General features: G+C 38.6%; 1 pseudogene; it reads right to left on the minus strand.

Annotated features, from left to right (window-relative positions):
• Nucleotides 1-614: 614 nt before the first annotated feature.
• Nucleotides 615-2,332, minus strand: LOC133775158 (serine/threonine-protein kinase Kist-like; annotated as a pseudogene).
• Nucleotides 2,333-16,255: the final 13,923 nt, after the last annotated feature.

A 16,255-nucleotide genomic window follows, 5' to 3' on the forward strand; every position in this document is an offset into this window, starting at 1 on the left:
AACTGTTTTGTCATCTACATATTCTATCAGACCAATTCTCAAAAAACATACACCCTAAATTTTACAGATGTGAAACAGGTAGGGAAAAGATGGGTATGGACTATACTAACTCACCAGATTCACACTATAAAGTACACTGACTCAAATTTTCTCCAGCTTTCACACCTGCACACTCACTCAAGCATACATACTGGACATAAAAATTGTGCAAGATCAAGCATCAGCTTTCCATTTTAAAAGCCTTAATAATAATAAAAAAAGTAGATAGGCTCACTGCAGTTTCTTTAAAAGAATATTCAGTACTATAGTACTCCTTTAAAAAAATTCACAACTCAGTGTTAAGAACACAGTAGGTAACTGTTGCTTGACAATTACTTAATGTTACTGAGAGCATCCAGTGCCAGCTACAGATATCAACTATAAGAACCACCTGGCGACAAAAGTAAAAGTCTGTAAATGATGTTACCAGCCCTAACAAATTTGTTAATATTCACTACAACATATTATTCATCCTTGTTTCATGATCACAAAAATAATTAATTTTAAGGTTACATACTGAAGAGCAGCACCTTGCCCTACTGCACAAAAAAAAAAAAAAAAAAAGTTGCCCACATGGATGCTCTAAACCACTCAAAGTATAGCTGAGAAGTCTTGTCCTACTCAGTGCCAAATGTTTGCAATGCAGTCACTGCTTGGACAATGGCTGCACATTCATAGGATTAAATAAATGTACAAAGTTCCTCCTTAAAACAGTAAAGAGGTATACTGCATTCAGCTGTGGAGTAGAACAACCCAGGAAATGGAAGAGGAGAAACAGGAAATAGTCCTTAGGTTAGGATTAAAGCAAAGTTTGATACAGATATCCCCTCTTGTAGGCACTCAGTGGGTAGAATGTAGCCACGACAAACTTCCCATCAAACATCCTTCCAGTCAATAATTTCTGAGCAGCTTTGGAATCACCAGCATTGGCATACTTGACAAAAACTTGCCCTCTGCCAGCATTTTCCTTTGGAACAAGCAGAGATACCACTGGTCCATATTTCTGACATTCCTCTTTTACATCTTCTACAATATCTTCATATTCCTCTTCATTCTCAAGATAATCATCATCTAGCACATTCAGCAGTCTGAGCACTGGAGTAGGAAGCATCACCAGGTCTTCAATATGAGGGACAAAAGGAATGCTAAAGAATTGATTGCACAATGCCATTTCAGCAGGAATTCTTCTGCTTGGATCATCATGAAGCATGCTTTTAATAAGGTCTCTTAGGTGATAGGCTGGAATTGCAGCATTCACCACTGCTTTACTGGCAAATATGTGATCAATAATAGCAGAACTATTTGCCTTCCATTCCTGAGATCGGACTGTATGTTTCAGTTTCATTCCTGAGAACATTTCCAGTAAAATGATTCCTAGGCTCCACAGATCAACAGCAGAGGTACATTCTGTATCACTCTGCAGGCCAGTCTGGGCCAAACAATTTTGCAGTTCTGCTTCTGGAGCACGATACCCATCTGTCTGTACTTTACATCCTGATTGCCTTCTTTGAAGCTGAGTCCAAAGTCAATGAGTTTAAAACTTCCAGGCCAGTTCTCTGCTGTGGCTAGGGAGTGCAGTGGAGGATGGCCCAAGTGCTTGGGCCCTGCACCCCATGGGAGACCAGGATAAGCACCTGGCTCCTGCCGCTCCTGCCATTGGATCAGCGCGGTGCACCTGCCGCAGCGGCCATTGGAGGGTGAACCAACGGCAAAGGAAGACCTTTCTCTCTCTCTCTCTCTCTCACTGTCCACTCTGCCTGTCAAAAAAATAAAATAAAATAAAAAAATAAAAAATAAATAAAAAAGCATTGGTTCTCTGCACTCCACAGTATGTTCCGCGGTTTGAGGTCTGCGTGGACATAACCCTCACGATGAAGGAAAGCAGGGGCTTCCAGAACATCTCTGGCACAGTGCTGTATCATCCACATGGAACAACCCTGGTGACTGGAATATAAAAGCAATTCCGAAACACTGACATCCAGGAGTTCAAGCAACAGACAGCGTGATGGCACATTTGGAGAGAAGTGGATTGTAAAGACTCCATATTAAGTCACGACGTTCCTGTGACCCTGCAACTGCTCCAGCGCTGCTCTCTCTTTGCGGAACCCACCACAGCCCCGGTGGTTCCAGGCGGCAAGAACTGCTTGAGGGCTCCGGGCGGTGCCGCAGCAGCGCACCCGATACACCGAGGCCGAGGAGCCGCTACCCAGGCGGCTCTGGACCTGCCACAGCCCCCCGAAGGCCTCCAGAAACCGCGGCGGCTCCGTGCACAAGCACAGCCGGACCCTGCCATCGGTGTGGGCTGAGGGCACTGACACCGGAGCTGGAGCCACAAGGTTCTGTTCTTGCTGTTTCCAGCCTTGATTCGTTCTGCTTCTCATGACAGGATCAGTTTCCTTTGGGGTTTGAGTTGTCATTGCTTCAATAAGGCACCACAAGGGAGGTTTCCCAAAATGTTTCACTGGAGCAGCTTTGCGTCCAGAAAATAACTGTTACTTCCCAAAGTTTTCAATAAAAGATCTACCTGATTCATTACGTTAGTATTCACAAAAGAAATTCTTGTCTTGTTCAATTTACACTGCAATTAAAAAAAAAAATTGTCCCATTTTGTTAAATTAAAATGTAAATTGTGGCCAGTGCTGCGGCTCACTAGGCTAATCCTCCGCCTTGTGGCACCGGCACACCTGGTTCTAGTCCCGGTCGGGGCACCAGAATCTGTCCCGGTTGCCCCTCTTCCAGGCCAGCTCTCTGCTGTGGCCCAGGAGTGCAGTGGAGGATGGCCCAAGTGCTTGGGCCCTGCACCCCATGGGAGACCAGGAGAAGCACCTGGCTCCTGGCTTCGGATCAGCGCGGTGCGCTGGCCACGGCGGCCATTGGAGGGTGAACCAATGGTAAAGGAAGACCTTTCTCTCTGTCTCTCTCTCTCTCACTGTCCACTCTGCCTGTCAAAAAAAAAAAAGAATAAAATAAAAAATAAAATTTAAACTGTAATAAAATGTCATATTTTATAGCAGCAATAGAATGGTACTATGTTTTTCTCTTCTTCACTGTGTAGTGGATAAGTAATGCATTAGTCAACTAATCGAAGATTATAAGGAAACTGGACTATGCAATAGTGTTCAGAATTGCAAATATGGATGACTGAACAGTATGTGTTTTTCATTAATCATTTCACATGATATTTTCTAACTAAAATTAATTGTAAGGTCATGATAACAATAAGAATATATCAAGTAAAATACAGTTAAACATTTACATATTTACATACTATCAATTTCTTAAATAATATTACTGAAGGAATTTCCTTTAATTTTGTGTATCTATGTGGAAATGGAGAGATACTGGTTCTCCCTATCTTATGAAAAGTAATCACATTAAAGTCATATATTCTGAGGGTATTATGGATGTGGATAAGGGTGTACAAAAAACTTAGGATCTAATAACAGGAGATACTTAAGCAAAAACTATTTTTATCCTTCAATAAGTGTATCTTTAGTTATAATTCCTTCATTTTACATTAATAGTAGATTTTAATTTCTTAAATATTAGAAAACTCAGAATTATCCAAAATCAATCTTAAAGCTATAAAATATGCTGAATAAATGATATCTCACAAGATTTATCCTTAAATTTTGCTTAAATATTTTATTATATTTATGTATTATATTAACTAGCTTATTTGAATTGTATACTTCCTGATACAGGAATGACCATTGCTTCATTTAGTTATTTGCTGAGTTGATATGTATCTGTGTTAAATGTCTTAATAAGTCAGTAAGTTTCATTTGAACATTTTAGCAGTTTGCAAGAAAATAAGAGTTAAAGAATTTTCTGTTGAGCTGCCTTACAGACATATAAAAACTAGAAGAGAGCAAACTCCATATAAAGCCCAGTACTGTAAAAAGTGAAGTCAGCATTCTTCAGGTCACTTCATAACCTTAATCACCTATGAAAAAGGATGTCTTTAGAAAATTACCTTTTTGAGCATTTTAGTGATTCTTTATGCAAAACAGATTCTAAACTCAGAAGACTTGTACTTCACCTCTGCACAAGTCATTGTTTAGCTCTTCCTTTCACCATTAGATTTGTTCTGTTCCCTTTAATTTCTGAAAAATAAGACAATAGGGACAACATCTCATTTTTTACTTGCAATATGTTAGAACATATCCAAAGACCCCTTAGGATGCTTTCCAGTACTTATGAACTGGTGAAATTTAGATAAACATAAAAGAGCACCAGTTTACCTGAAACATATATGTATTTTTTTTTTACAGGCAGAGTTAGGCAGTGAGAGAGAGAGACAGAGAGACAGAGAGAAAAATCCTCCCTCCTTTGGTTCACCACCAAAATGGCCACCACAGCCAGCACTCTGCGCTGATCAGAAGCCAGGAATCAGGTGCTTCCTCCTGGCCTCCCATGCGGGTGCAGGGCCCAAGAACTTGGGCCTTCCTCCTCTGCCTTCCCAGGTCATAGCAGAGAGCTGGACTGGAAGAGGAGGAACCGGGACAGAACTGGCACCCCAACTGGGACTAGAACCCAGAGTACCGGCGCCACAGGCGGTGGACTAGCCTAGTGAGCTGAGCGCCAGCCCCTGAAATAAATTTCAAAAAGATATTAGTATTCATGCTATAAATTTGCAGTGTTGCTATCATTTAACATAACTATACTTCTGGGATACTTTAACAGTAAATGATGGGCCAGTGCCGTGGCTCACTTGGTTAATCCTCCGCCTCAGCGCCAGCATCCCATATGGGCTCCGGTTTCTAGGCCCAGTTGCTCCTCTTTCAGTCTAGCTCTCTGCTGTGGCCCAGGGAGGCAGTGGAGGATGGCCCAAGTGCTTGGGCCCCTGCACCCGCATGGGAGACCAGGAAGAAGCACCTGGCTCCTGGCTTCAGATCGGCGCAGCTCTGGCCGTGGAGGCCATTTGGGGAGTGAACCAGAGGAGGGAGGACCTTTCTCTCTGTCTCTCTCTCACTGTCTATAACTCTACCTGTCAAATTAAAAAAAAAAAAAAAAGATAACAAATGTAATATTAAAACATTTTTTCTTAATTTTTAAAGTTTAATTTATTCATTCCAAAGGCAGAGAAACAAAGAAAGAAAGAGAACAAAGAAGAAGAGGAGGTGGAGGAGGAAGAAAATGGAGAGAGAGATTTTACATTCTCTGGTCCACTCCCCAAGTGGCCACAATGGCTGGGCCCAGCCAGGCCAAAGCCAGGAGCCAGGAAATTTCCCACAGTCTCCTGAATGGGTGCTGGGGCCCTAGTTCCTGGGCCATCCTCCACTGCCTTCCCAGACACATAAGCGGGGAGCTGGATTGAAGTGGAACATCTGGGACTTGAACCGACGTCCATATGGGATGGCAGCACAGCAGGCAGAGGCCTAGTTCTCTATGCTACAGTGCCAGACCCTATTAGCCTTTAAAAATACCAATTTCGTTGAATATGTGGGATGTTTTTAATGCCAAAATTACTAGCTTTCAGAAGAGGAGAAAATGGGGCCATATGAACAATTATGTGTTAACAAATTATCTTATTTAGAAGAAATGTACATGGTGGTGGTCACACATAACCTCTCAAAGACCACATTATGAAGAATAGAAAATCTGAACAGATGAATAATGAGAAAGGAGATGGAATCAATACAAAGCCTCCCATCAGGGAAAGAGGCACAGGGCCTAATCACTTCACTGCTGAATTCTATTAAGCATTCAAAGAAGAGCTAATACTGGGCCTTCATAAATCCTTCCAAAATTTCAAAGAACTTATGAACTCTTTGTAAGATGGTAGTGATGCCGTAATACCACAGCCAGAGAAATATACCGTAAGTAAAAATAACTACCAATGTCCTTGATGAACATTGTAAAAGATATAGAAAAATTCAAAAAATACTATGCAAATGAATCACAATGCATTAAAAGAATCCTTCTCCATGATCAAATTGGATATATCCCTAGAATGCAATGACAGTTCATTATATGCAAATCAATAAATGTATACACCACATTAACAGAATGAAGGACATAGGGCCATTTCATTAGATACAGAAAAATAATTTGACATGATCAACACTTTATATTCAAAATACTCTCAATAAGTTGAATGAATGCAGCAAAAGCCATTTATGATAAGATTAAACACTATACTCAATGATGGAAAAATTTAAACTTGCAGTATAAGATCCAAAAAAAGACAAAGGTGCTCACTCTTACCATTGCTGTTTAACATAATATTATAAATCCTGATCAGAGAAATTAGGCAAGATGAAGAAGCAAAAGGAAATGCAGAATTGAAATGGTTTCCATTTGCTGACAGCTTGATTTTAAATATAGAACACTCTAAGAGTTCTATAAAATACTATAAGAACTAATAAATAAATGCAGGAAAGTTGCAGGATACATGATCAATACAAAATCCTTAGTATTTCTATTCACTAACACTTTCTGAAAAATAAATCACTTACAAGAGCTACATTAAAAAAATCTTAGAAATAAATTTAACTAAGGAAGTAAAAGAGCAGTACACCCAAAACTGCAAAATTTTGATGAGATAAACTGATGAGGACACAAATGAAAAGGCATCTCATGTTTATGGATTGGAAGAATTGATTTCTTTTTAAAGATTTATTTTATTTATTTGAAAGACAGAGTTACAGAGAGAGGTAGAGACAGAGAGAGAGGTCTTCCATCTGTTGGTTCACTCCCCAATTGGCCACAGTGGCTGGAGTTGCGCTGATCCGAAGCCAGGAGCCAGGTGCTTCTTCCGGGTCTCCCATATGGGTGCAGGGGCCCAAGAACTTGGGCCATCTTCTACTGCTCTCCCAGACCATAGCAGAGAGCTGGATCAGAAGAGGAGCAGCTGGGACTAGTACTACAGTAAAAACAGTACTACAGTAAAAACAAATGAATTAACCACTTGGAAACAAATACAGAGTCCAGAAATGATTATAAACACGTATATTCAATCAGTTGCCAACAAAGTTATCCAGAATATACAGTAGGAAAATCACAATTTCCTTAATAAATTGTGCTGGGAAAATGCAAAAGTTGGAACTGGATCGTTCCATCACACCATATATAAATATTAACTCAAAGTAGAGAAAATAATAGACATAAGACTTGAAAATATAGTACTGCTAAGAGACAAAATAGGGCAAAATTTCATAACATTGGTCTGGTAAATGCTTCTTTGAGATTTTAATCCAAAGTCATTGGCAACAACAATAAGAACAACAAAAATCGGGGAAAAAATTTCATCAAAATGAAATTTCTTCACTGCAAATGAAACAAGAGAATGAAGAGACAACCTAGAAACTGGGAGAAAATATTTGCAAGCTGTACATCTGATAAGGAATTAGTATCCGAACACTATAAGAAGTGCAACTCTGCAGAAAGAAAAAAAAAAAATAAGATGTGGAATGGACATAAATAGGCCTGTTTCAAGAGGAGTTCTACAATGGTATAAAGATATATGGGAAAAATGTTCAATATCACAAATCATTAGGGAAATACAAATTAATTTCACAATGATGCATTACCTCATATCTATCAGAACGACTATTGCCAAGAAGATGAAAGGTAAGTACTGATGAAGATGTAAAGAAAAGTGAGCCTCTATTCACTATTGGTGGGAATGTAAATTAGTACAGCCATTATGGAAAACTGGAGGGTCCTCAAAGGACTAAAAATAGAATTACCATTTGATCTAGCAATTCCACTTTTGTGTAATTGCCCAAAAGGTTAATTTAGTATGTCAAAGAGTTGTTTGCACTTCCATGTTCATTAAAGCACTACTGATAATAGTCAACCTAAAAATGAATCAACAGATAAATAATAAAGAAAATGTGGTATGCATACACAATTGAGAACTATTCATTCTTAGAAAATAAAGAAATTTAATAAGTGCACTAACATGAATGGAATTGGAAAACCTAAGACAGGTAGGTGAACACAAACATTTCGTATCTTGAATATAAACAACTGCTCTTTGAGAAGCAGAAAGGAATGGTTAAGTTGTGATTTTGAAACAAAACACTAAATGAGTACAAAAATAATCAAATATGAGTTATATAGATAATAATAATAATAATGATCCAGGAGTGACAAATCTTGACGGAATAAATAGGACTGATGATGGCTTTGTAGATTAGTGCCAAAAGGAGACATAGTGGGTGGTGCAGTCTGTTGCTAGGGGTATGATGATCTGGGAAAACAATGAAAAACTAGGTGCACATCAAAACTCTGCCTCCAGGACCAGTAGTATACAGAATGTCAGAGAGAAAATAAATATCATTTATGGCAGCTGAAGGGATTGGTATTTGGAGAGAGATTTCCATTCCAGAAAGAAAATGAAGGCAAAGTTAGAGAGGGGGTTGGAAATACAAGGCACTGACTGTGATTTCAGGGGCATAATGAAAGCTTTTAGAATTTGGGAAATATTTTGAAACTTGGAAATTGTTATTAAAAAAAAAAAGTAGAATTAGGCATTGGTGAAGTCCCAGAATTGGGGAATAATCAGTAGTCCTTGCATTACTTCAGTGAAATGATACACAAAAGACAAAGGCAATGGCAATAATCTCATTAGTTACTCAAATTTCAAGGCATTTGATCCCTCCTAGGCTCAAAGCTAGGATTGTTTGGAGAAGGAGTTTACATTTGAAATAATGTAGACCTCCTGGGCTCAACATTCAACCCTGCAAATGGGAAAGTGGCAACTGTATGAGGGGAAATCCCTCACTCTTTGGCACACTCTTGGGTCTATTTCTCTCCCCTGTTGCTAAAGGCTGAGCGGATCCAAGGGAAATGGTATACTTCCCTGGAGCATGCCAAATTCTGTGGCCTCTGCTTTATTTGAACCCCAGCTCTGAGGCAGGGAACTTGATACTTCCAAGAGTCTTTTTGTCCAATCTCTCTTTTACTCACCTTTTCCTGCCCATTTAGATAACAGTAGAGGAAGGTTTTGCTGAATGAAATAATTGACAAAGCATTACTTCATAATTTCTATATTGAGAAGACTTTGTGTAAGAGTGGGTCGAGAGGATTATTAGAATTTTTTTTTTTTCCTATTGGTTTGTAAAGGTCAGAACAATCAATTTGCATAAGCTGGGGGCTTGCAGCAGCAGCCATCCAAAAGCATATGGAAGAATTAAATTTCTAAGGAAAGCAGCAACATCACAGGCATTGTTTCAGGCTGCCACAAGGGGGCTGTGGACTATTATCAATGAAACAAAAGGACACCAGAGTGCAGGGGCTATGCAACTGGGCCCAGTGGTAATGAATGATGCATGATGACCCAACCTTAAGAGGCTTTTAGAGGGATTAAATGAGAAAAATCCTGGGAGAAGATCAGACCATTTAAATAAGAAGTGCTAAGCTTTTAGATATGTTAATTGTTGACAATGTGAAACGCACACTCAGCTTAGTGTCTAATCAATAAAAGTAAAGGTGAGTGTTTGGTTCAGTGGTTGAGATACTGCTTAGGGTGTCGCATCCCTTATCAGAGTGCCTGAGTTTGAGCCCTGCTTCTACTCCCTTATTCAAGCTTCCTGCTAATGTGTATCCTGGGAGGTAACAGATGTATCAGGTACTCGGTTTTTCCTGCCGCTCATATAGGATTGACCTCCCAGCTCTTGGCTTGGCCTGGTGCAATTATGACAACTGCAGGTTTCTGAAGGCTGAACCAACAAAGGAAAATCCTTTCTGTCTTTCAAATTAATTAATTAATTAAATTCTTTAAAAGTTGAGATGCTTAAAAATTTACAAAAAAATTAAAAAAAAATATTAACTGCAAGAGAGAGAGAGAGAAACTAATTGTTCTGGACTACAATCCAATTGAAAACTTTAAACTCTAACATGTTAATAGGAACTAATGAGCTGCTTCTTTATAATGACACACGTATTAAACTATACCTAATATTGAAATTAGTAAGATCATATCCTCATTAGCCATTGTTACTAACTAATGTTTTGGAAAATCTTAATATCTGCAAATAAGAGCTACCTTTCTAGAATTATTTCCCTCTTTGCAGTAGTACTAATCCTCTCTTCTTTTTTCTATGATTTGTATAATAGGCCCAGCGCCATGGCTCAATTGGTTAATGTCCGTGGTGCCGGTGTCCCATGTGGGCGCTGGGTTCCAGTCCCAGTTGCTCCTCTTTCAGTCCAGCTCTCTGCTGTGGCCCAGGAGGGCAGTGGAGGATGGCCCAGGTGCTTGGGCCCCTGCACCCACATGGGAGACCAGGAAGAAGCACCTGGCTCCTGGCTTCATTTCGGCGTAGCGCCAGCCGAGACAGCCATTTGAGGAGTGAACCAATGGAAGGAAGACCTTTCTCTCTTCTCTCTCTCTCACTGTCTATAACTCTACATGTCAAATTAAAAAAAAAATAAATAAATAAAAATGATTAATATAATAGGTGTATGCCATGTATTCCCTTACTATACCCAATTTATGAATTTGGGTCATCTATTCTGACAAACAAGAATAAATAACAGAAAATCTGTGCATTTAAGGAAACAACCAGAAATTTTCTCAACTAACTTGAATAATAAATTATCTAGGCAGTAATGATAAGCAGAATCAAATATGTAAATGTGCAATAGCCTAGAAATTTATTTAGTTATTCATGTTCAGGGGGCAGGGCATTTCCTCTTGATCTTTCAAGAATCCAAGCTTCTTCATGTTATGAATCCATCACATGACCATATCTAACTAACTGCAAGGAGATACGAGTTGTGTAGCTACTAGCTTGGCAGTCAGTTCCAAGGCCCTATTCTTTTTAATATAAGACATGAAAAGAAATTTGGTGTACCAATTAGTCAGAATCATTCTTCCAGCTCTCAAAATTCTGATTAATCCTATTCTGACACATTGAACACATTTGCTCCCTTTCACAAGGACATAATCCAAAAGTCCTAACTAGTCATTTCAGTCATCTTAAAGTCCTGCGCCTCTGAATGATGCCTAACTTCTCCACTGACCCCGGAAATAACTCCTCATGGTCTTGCCACTTAATAACTAAACATGCGGCCGGCTCCATGGCTCACTTGGCTAATCCTCCACCTGCGGCACTGGCACACCAGGTTCTAGTCCCGGTCGGGGTGCCAGATTCTGTCCCGGTTGCTCCTCTTCCAGTCCAGCTCTCTGCTGTGGCCAGGGAGTGCAGTGGAGGATGGCCCAGGTGCTTGGGCCCTGCACCCAAATGGGAGACCAGGAGGAAGCACCTGGCTCCTGGCTTCGGATAGGTGCAGCTCCGGCCGTTGTGGCCACTTGAGGGGTGAACCAATGGAAAAGGAAGACCTTTCTCTCTGTCTCTCTCTCTCTCTCTCTCACTGTCTAACTCTGCCTGTCAAAAAAAAAAAAAAAAACTAAATATGTAAAATAATTGACAAAATACACATTGCCTGTTGGCACAATGTTTATTAGGATAATCTTACGGAAGGAGAAACAGCAGATGTCCAGGTCTCCTGCTACATACAATTAGTTTATCCTGACTCACTGAACAGGGACCCAATGGGGAGAGACATCAGGCTCTGGGAGAGAGAGAAACTTCTTAATTTATGAGAGTGAGGAAACAATGCTCTATTTCCTGTTGTTATAGGGGCATACGATTCAAAAGCATTATAATATAGCGAATACTTGGTGCCAGCAAAATTTTGCTAGCTTATTCATGCAAGGAAGAGTGTATTATCACCTCCTGAAGTAATCGGAAACTTTTTGTTGTAGATGTTTTACAAGATAAGTCAGTGGCTTGATATTCTCCCTTAAACATCCTTAAAAAAAGACATTTTTAAACAGACATGCAAAAATTATATTTATTTATGGAATACCATGTGGTGTTTTTATATGTTTACATTTTATAATGACCAATCAAGGTAAATATATTGATCTCTTCAAACATTTAAGATTTCTTTATGTCAAAACATTAAATTAAGCTTCTAGTTTCTGTAAAAAAATAGATGTATAAAGTGCACTGATGTTATAGTCATCATACTGTGCAACAAAATCCCAAAACATAGCAGTCCTAATTTTTAGTTTTTTGAGCCCCCCCCAGAATGGTTTTCCACAACAATGACACTAGTTTATTTTCTAATTTATGTTTAAAAGTCCTCTTCTCTCCACATTCTTAGCATTACTAGTTTGTCTCAACATTCTTATAGTTTGAGAGCATAGCTCCTCCAGTGGTATGATCACCAGGCTGTAGTCCCAGCTGGGTGATTTCAGCCTACACTGTCTGGTTGACAGGTGACCTAATTTACCACATCAGGACCATACTAGATTTGGTGGTTTTAAGAATTGGACTACAGTTAATTGTACAAAATGTACATTTTACAAGAGACCACTCTGAGTGAAATCTGTGATTTGTTAATTCTTAAGGCAACATTATGTTAAATATCACACAATAACCTGCAGAAAATGTGGAAATTTATACAACAGATATGAGAAAGTAAAAGTTTTTCTATTTTAAGTCTTTGTTTTGGATTTGAGCTTCTGTTGGGAATTTCAATGGAAGACACTGATAAGAATTTTAATTAATATCTATGATATAATTTTATAGAAGGATATATAAGCTCGAACTTAAGGGAAGTTTTAACGGTTGGAAAATCCACAGCATTAAATACTTTTTAATTTTTTATTTATTTGAAAGTTTATTTATATATATATAAACTCTACCTTTCAAATATATATATATATTATGTACATATATATATATTATGTACATATATATAAATATATACAGAGAAATACAGATAGACACACAGAGAAAATTTTCTATCTGCTGGTTTAGCCCCAGATGAGTGCAAAGGCTGGGGCTGGGTCAGGCTGAAGCCAGGAGCTTGGAACTCCATCATGGTACCCCATGTTGGTGGCAAGAGTCAAAGTACTTGGGCCATCTTCTGCTACTTTCCCAGGTGCATTAGCAGGGAGTTGGATCAGAATTAGAGCAGCTGGGAAACAAAGAAGTATTTTATAGGATGCTGGTGTTATAGTCAGTGGCTTAACCCTCTGTGCCACAATGCCAGCCCAAATATACTAAGACTCGAGATAACTTAATGCAAATAAATATTTCTTAAAAACAGCTGTTTTGAAATAAGGCTAAAGGAGACAATATTGGTCACATTGGAGATAAGAATTATCTAACTATGAATAAACCTACTTTTCATAAATAGTGACTAGTATCTAAAGAGAAATTGCTTTGTATAATAAGAATACATATGCAAGAACAAATTCAATAGTGTTATCAAAAAAGAGCACATTTATAAGGTTACATTTGCTGTTATTTCATACAAGTATATGTTTAACATAAACAGGGATTTTTTGCTTCTTTTTGTGTGCATCTGAAAATAATAGTTCTTTCAACTGATGAAAGAAAGTCTACTTTTTTCTATCATTTTACCAAGAAAAGTATCAGAAGCCTTGTCTTATTTATGTGTATAAATTCTCCTTTATTTTATGAAAACTACATAATTGCCAATGAAAAGGTATTTGCATAGGACTGAATGGATATATGCTCCCATACTGATATGTCAATGTTCTCTCAAGATGATTATAATGGAGATGGTTCCTTGAGATGTGACTTTTGTCTTGAAGATGGAGCTCTCAAAAATGGAATTAGCATCCTTATAAAGAGATCCCCTAGAGATCCTTCAGCCTTTTCTGTGACATGAGATTATAGTAAGAAGGTAGCTATCCATGTATGGCCAGGAAGTAGGGCTTCATGTGACATGTTATAAGCCAATGTATTAATCTTGGACTCCTGAGCCTCTAGAACAATGAGTAATAAACTTTTATTGTTTTTGAGCCAGCTAATCCATTGTAATTTATAATATCAGTATTAGTGGATTAAGAGAGAAAATTGATACTAACCTGTGAAGGCTCTGCTATAAAAATACCTAAAAGTGTGGAAGTGGTTTTAGAAAAGGAGAGAGGTTGAGCTATAAGATATATTATAGAAAGATTTCATATTCCAGGAATGGACAATTAAAGGTGATGCTGGTGAGTGACCAAATGGAAATAGGAGAGCTGTAGAAAAAACTTCAATATACTTAGAAAATACCAATATAACCCCAAATGGAATGTTGGTAGAGACATGGATAGTAAATGCCAGAATGCTGAGAGCTGAGACAGAAAAGAACAGGAAGCTGGAAGCAAGCTATGTAATGTGGTGTATAGTATAGTGGTAACAAACTTGGCTAAATTGTTCTTGTATTCTGGTGTTTTGCAAAAGGTAGAGGCTGGGAGGTGTCATGGAATATTTGGTTGAGGAAATTTTTAGGTAATATTTTGCTGGCGTGGATTGGCTCTCTTGACTGTTTATGGCAAAATGTGCAAACAGAAGTGGCTTAAAGATAGACTTGTTTATCAGAATGGAGGCAGAACTTAAAATATTTGGAATATTTCCAGCCTATCCATATTAAAAAGAATGAGAGAGCTACACAAATGATATGGCCGAACAGCCACCTGATACTGCTCAACTTTCAGTGGCAACGAAGCTATGCGCGGACAGCCACAGGTCATGTGGACTGAAGTAGTTGCCCCTCGGGTGTTGTAGGAATTTCCCAACATATGCTTGTTATATTGTGCTATCTCTGCCAACTCAGAGAGTCCAAGAGCTGTGGAAAGGTGGCTACCTCCAGAAAGATTTCTAAGGATAAAGCTGCTCTCAGAGATGCAAAACTCCACAGAGGTGTTCACACCTCATAGAACCTCTTGTGGGACAATGCCCAGCAAGACCATGGGCAGAGTTGCCCTAAAGAGCCAAGACAGAGCCAGAAACATGTGATTCTGGATGAGAAGAGCGACACCACATAACTCTAACTGGTGAGAGCTACAGTGTGGACTGTGCCCAGCAAAGCCATGGGAGTGAGGCCACCTAATGCCACGAAGGCAGAATGCTGGAAGCTTTGGGAACCTATCCTGTACCTGGAAGAAACATTTAAAAAAAACCGATATTATTTTTATTTATTTGGAAAGTAGAGTCAGAGCCAGATACACAGAGAGAAGCAGACCTTCCTGCAGCACCTGGCTTGGACCAAAGTGAAGCCATGAGTCCAGAATTCAATCCAGGTCTTTTGTTTTTGATTTGACTTCTGGGGCTCCTGTATGTTATATATAATGAGTACATCGATTCAGATGATTCAGGAATGGAATGCCAAGGACTGAATGTACACATTCCTTGAAATTCCAATATTGAAGTCCCAACTGCCCACATGATGATATTAGAAGGTAGAATTTAAGAGGTGATTAGTTATGACCCTTTGGCCTCATGAAGGGACATTAGTGCCTTTATGAAAGAGACTCTAGAGAAATCCTCCGGGCCTTGCATTATGAGAATATACAGAAAAAAGATGGTCATGCTCTTGAACACCCAGATGAATCAAGGAATGGGTACTCACAAGATATATAATTTGCTGTTCTCTTGCTCTTGGACTTCTTAGCCTCTTAACCTGTTAAAAATAAATGTCTGCTGTTTATAAGTTTTCCAGCTATGGTGGTTTGTTATAACAGCCCAAACACACTAAGACTTAGAAAGGTTTTGAAAGCATGACTTAAGAAAATTCACATGCTGTGAGCGGCTAGCTGAATTTTCTTGCCAATTTATTCTATAGATCAAATCATTAATTTGGTAGGCAGAGCTCTGAAAGCCTGAGCTATTTTAAAATAATTTGAGAAACACTGATTGGCTAATGTTGGAGCAGGTGCATAGATTTTCCTTCTCTTACTTATAATACTAATTGATGTTTGGTATTATCCAATTATACCAATCATATTTAGTTGAATACTTAATAGATTTTTGTGTACCTCCAAATTTATATTTTATGTTGTTTTTATTACTATGTGCTGCATTTTATTTATTGTATTTTACTGTTTTCATTGATTAGATAGGCTTTCCTTCATCATATAGGTTTGGTAATAAAAACAAAACTAAACAGGCTATGGGATTGAGCTATAAACTGATAGGTGCCTGAGGGATGTGACACACAATTGGAGTGCAGTGTGCTCTTGGCCTTTAATTTTTATGAGATTGCCCCTGTTCAGGGGTTAAGTCACTAAGATCTGGCACTAAAGAAGATTGGTGATATTAAGAATAAAAGATCTTACAGGGAAGAAAAAGTCTGCTTCAGTTATAGAAGTATTAGAAATGTAAGTTTCATTTAAGAATGAAATGAACATGCATTCCCTGAGTTTTCTGATTTTATAATAATAACTAGTTTTGATTAT

This window comes from Lepus europaeus, chromosome 16 (assembly GCF_033115175.1).
Source record: "Lepus europaeus isolate LE1 chromosome 16, mLepTim1.pri, whole genome shotgun sequence".
NCBI lineage: Eukaryota > Metazoa > Chordata > Mammalia > Lagomorpha > Leporidae > Lepus > Lepus europaeus.